This window comes from Dipodomys ordii, unplaced genomic scaffold, assembly GCF_000151885.1.
Source record: "Dipodomys ordii isolate 6190 unplaced genomic scaffold, Dord_2.0 Scaffold143, whole genome shotgun sequence".
Lineage (NCBI taxonomy): Eukaryota > Metazoa > Chordata > Mammalia > Rodentia > Heteromyidae > Dipodomys > Dipodomys ordii.
The window spans coordinates 1,317,682-1,322,763 of record NW_012267359.1 but is presented as its reverse complement, the minus strand read 5'-3'; positions in this window follow the sequence as shown (position 1 = coordinate 1,322,763).

Genomic DNA, 5,082 nt, shown 5'->3' with positions numbered 1-5,082 from the left:
CACCTCTGGTTTTTCTCTGAGTGTTCGTCTTTTTGTTGTTGTCGGTCTCTTGGGGAGATTAAGCGTTGGAACTCGAACTCTCTTTTTGGTTGGAGAGAGCTGTGGCGTTTCCCTACTGCCCCGTCGCCATCTTGGTCCCCCCTCCCTTTATATACTTTTTTTAAAGAAAAGTTTAACACATATTCTCTTGTTTTTTACATTTTTACTTTCTCATTGGTTTTTCTCTCCTTCACTCAAGCCAGGAAACTCAAGAACACCCTTTCAGCTCCAGACAAAGTCATAATGATGCTCTCCTTATATCTACTACATGGAGGGCACTAGAGATACAACTCTGGAGACTAGTGATAAGTACAAATAAGTTGGCGCAGGAGTACAATCTGGCCCAAGACATGCCTCTTAACGTCTAGATTGGGAAGTCCAGACTCCCACTTCAAAATCTGTCTTCCTAGCTGACAGAAAGCACATAGAGTGGAATACATGAAGAGGTCAGGGCGAGATATAGTCCCCAAGAACAAGACCTACTTCCTCTAAGACCTACCTTCTAACTTTCACAATCTCCCAATAATATCATCATATTACAAATCTACCAAAGGATTAATCCTTCAATTGGTTAGAGTGCTCATGTTTATTCATCTCTCGGATTGCCATCACAGGTATACTAAGAAGTATGTCTAATTTCATAGTTAAATCATTTCCAATCAATATTAACCATCAATGGGCTGGGAAGGTGGCTCAGTGGTAGAGCGCTTGCTTTGCATGCTTGAGGCCCTAGGTTCGATTCCTCAGCACCACATAAGCAAAAAGAAAAAAAGCCGGAAGTGGTGCTGTGGCCCAAGTGGTAGAGCGCTAGCCTTGAGCTGAAGAGCTGAGGGACAATGCCCAGGCCCAGAGTTCAGGCCCCACGACCAGACCCCCCCCAAATATTAACCATCAACATTTTTCTTAATTTTATTAAGTTATTAATTTTTAAAGTTTTAACAGGATTTAATTTTACTATAACAGGATTAAAGCAGGTAGAAACATCTCCTGCTTTACACAAAGAAAATGGGAGGTAAATACTCCAAATTACATTTTTTTTTTTTTTTTTGGTGCAGTCGTGGGGCCTGAACTTTGGGCCTGGGCGCTGTCCCTCAGCTCTTCAGCTCAAGGCTAGTGCTCTACCACTTGAGCCACAGTGCCACTTCTGGTTTTTTTCTTTTTTCTTTTTTGCTTATATGGTGCTGAGGAATCGAACCCAGGGCCTCAGGCATGCAAGGCAAGCGCTCTACCACTGAGCCATCTTCCCAGCCCCATCCAAATTACATTTTTTATGTGGAGCATACACATTACATTACTATTTGATTATTTCCTTGAAGTTTCTGTGTGCTTTTAGATAAAATTTCTGAATTACTTCAATCCATTTATAGATTTATAAACCATTGGCTAAGAAGTTATCTGCAAAGATCCCATCATATCTATGTTAGATCATGTTTACAAGTTTGACAACCTTTCTTTTCTTATGCTAACAAGAATTTTTTTCTTGGAGGTAACAAGTTCGACAAGAAATGTACTTATTACCTTACTTATGTAACTGTAACCCCTCTGTACATCACCTTGACAATAAAAAGAATTTTTTCTCTTATAAATTTCACCTAATCCTTATAATGTTATAATATTTGTTTTTTTTATCACTTGACCCTCATTCACCATATAAAATGATACATCATGCTTGAAAGAGTGATCTCTTTCCAGCTGCCAAAGACCATGTCTACTGTCAAATAAGATTTAATAAATTGTACTAACACATACTGCACAAAACAAAAAATATGTCCTTCCTGAGTTAGAACATGATTGCAGCTTTTTTGTGTGTGTGCAGGTCCTGAGACTTGAACTCAGGGTCAGAGCTAGTGTTTTATCATTGACCCACAGCTCCACTACCACCTTTTGGGTTGTTAATTGGATATAAGTTTTGCAGACTTTTCTTCTTGAGCTGGCTTTAAGTCATGATCATCAGACCTCAGCCTCTTGAATTAGTTAGGATTACAGATATGAGCTACAAACACAGGGTCAGGACTACAGTTTTAGAGATAGAAACTCATTGTAGTCATCATTTTATCTGACAAAATAAACCTCTACTTTCTTTTCTACCAAATCCTATTATTTGTGAAATGGCATCAAGTTCAGGAAACCAAATTTCTACAAGCACTGTCTGCTAACTATTAGCAGTTGGCTTTGGATTTGTTTTCCCTTAAGTCAAAGAGATAGAAGTTGAGAAGAGAAAAAGATTATAAGAGATATCATAAAGGGAAGTATTTGGAAATCAAAAATGATGGGAGTAGAGTTAGAAGTTTCAGATTTTTTCTAGATTTTTTTTAGTTTTAATTAATTTTTTTGGATGCCTGTACAGGAGCTTAAATTTAGTGCCTTGGCGTTGTCCCTGAGCTTCCCCTCCCCCGTGCTCCCAGGCTCAAGGCTGGTACTCTATACTGCATACCTCTACTTTCAGGGTTTTTTTTTTGTGGTAGTTAATTGGAGATAAGAGTTTCATAAACTTTTTGGCCTGGGCTTGCTTTGAACTTCGATACTCAGATTTCAGCTGCACCTGTCAGCTTTAGAAGTTTTCTTTTGTTGTTGTTGTTTTGTTTTTGGGTCTGGTTGTGGGCCTGAACTCTGGGCCTGGGTGCTGTCTCTCAGTTCTTCAGCTCAAGGCTAGTGCTGTACCACTTGAGCCACAGGCCATCTCCGGCTTTTATTTTTGCTTATGGGTGCTGAGGAATCGAACCCAGGGCCTCAAGCATGCAAGGCAAACTCTTTACCACTGAGCCAACTTCCCAGCCCCAGCTTTAGAAGTTTTAAGAGAAAAGTCTAAATTTAAGTTGCACTGCAAATGTGTAAGCATAAAAGATGGCTTTAAGAATAACCTTGACTGAAGAATATAGATTTGAGCCTTGTCCCCATCACAAGAAAATAAACTTTTGACTAAACAAAAATGTAATCGTCTCTATCTTTGAGTTGTCCTAGTTAATATTCTTGAGAGTATTAACCTCTTGCTTTCTGAAATGCATTTCTTTTTTTTTGAGGGGGTTTCTTTTTGCTTATATGGTGCTGAGGAATCGAACCCAGGGCCTCATGCATACAAGGCAAGCACTCTACCACTGAGCCACCTTCCAAGCCCCCTGAAATGCATTTCTCTTACCATGTTAATGTCATATCATTTTCCTCCAATTTACTTTCCAGGCTTCTCCTGGTCCACCTATTCCTACCTCTTAGAAAAAATAGCAGATTATACTCTCAAGATGTCCTCTGAGTTCTTCTGTGCAAAATCAAATTCAGGATAGGCTATTTTAAATTTCAGAATCACCTGGTAATGTCTGTGGCCAGCTTAGGTCTTTATAGTTCTATGCCAGCTTCTTTTTCAGCAGGAGACATGGGCTCTGTCCTTTCAAGTGGCCAGTGTGGGTATTTCTGCCACCTTCAATTCTTCTGTCATACTGTGTTCACCCCTTTACCCAAAGCTACTTCATGCAGGCATTTCATGGGATGTTGCTGTCACATTTGTTTGAAGTGCGTGCTCTCTCTCTCTCTCTCCTCTCTCTCTCTGTCTCTCTGTCTCTGTCTCTGTCCGTCTGTCTGTCTCTCTCTCCCTCTCTCTTTCATGCTGGAATTAAACCTTGTAGATGCTAGAAAAGAACTCTATGACTGAGCTACACCTTCAACCTCTTCAGTTTGAGGGTGTTTTTGTTTTATATTTTTATTTTTTAAATTTTTTGGCAGTTATTGGGCTTGATTTCAGGGCCTGGGCTCCTTCACTTTACCACTTTGAGCCACGGCTCCACTTCTGGTTTTCTGGTGGTTAATTGGAGATTAGAGTCATGGCTTTGAACCATGATCTACTCAGATCTCACCTCCTGAGTAGCTAGGTTTACAGGAGTGAGCCACTGAGACCTGGCTTATTTTTATTTTTTAATGCCAGTACTAGGGCTTGAGTATTTGAACTCAGGGCCTAGGCTCTGTTCATTAGCATTTTTGCTCAAAGCTAGGGCTCTACCACTTAATTGGAGATAAAAGTCTCATAGACTTTCTTGCCCAGGCTGGCTTGATCTCAGATTTCAGACTTCTGACTAGCTAGAATTACAGGTGTGAGCCACCTAGCTTGTTGTTTGTTTTAAAATTAAAGTCTTATTATTATATCCTAGGCAGCCCTTGAGCTAGATATCTTCTTGTGATTAAAGTCATATACCAACATGTCCAGTCATGTTTGATATTTTAATGGGAGTTTTCCTTTTGTTCTGTACCAAATGTCTCAAAGAGTATGGAAATGTGCCTTTTACAGTCTAGAACTAAGGACTCAAGAGGGAATAGTAAGCGGGTAGATAGTATGGGATTGCAGTTGCCAGGGAAACTGGTAGAGCATCTTTTTCTACAGTTACTACATGTAAGACCCACATACAAACCTCTCCAAAACACTGCCCAGAGCCACTGTAAGGTGCTGTTAAACATACTGTTAAAATTCCTTATGCTCAACATAGCTGACATCAATTCCTTAACCAGGATGTTTGCCTAGCAAAGCAGGGTCCTCAACTATGTGCATGCAAAGGGTCTATGGATGATGATTCTACAATGACTTTCAGTCAGGAGGTGGGATTCTGTTCAATCTTTATGGGAGTGCATGCATATATTCACCCCAGCTAGTCTTGATAAATCTAGTCTTATGTAGGCACCTGTTACATAAGCTTCATCTATCAATCACACTGTTTATCAGAGTTTGAACCAAAGCACAACCCACTCAACTACACATTCCCTTTTCTTTCTTTTTTTTGGGGGGGGGGTCTGGTCATGGGGCCTGAACTCTGGGCCTGGGCGCTGTCTCTCAGCTCTTCAGCTTAAGGCTAGCACTCTACCACTTGAGCCACAGTGCCACTTCCGGCTTTTTTCTTATGTGGTGCTGAGGAATCGAACCCAGGGCCTTGAGCATGCAAGGCAAGTGCTCTACCACTGAGCCACCTTCCCAGCCCTCCCTTTTTTTAAAATATGTTTTTTATTGTAAAAAATAGTATACAGAGGGGTCACAGTTACATGAGTAAGGTAATGAGTACATTTTCT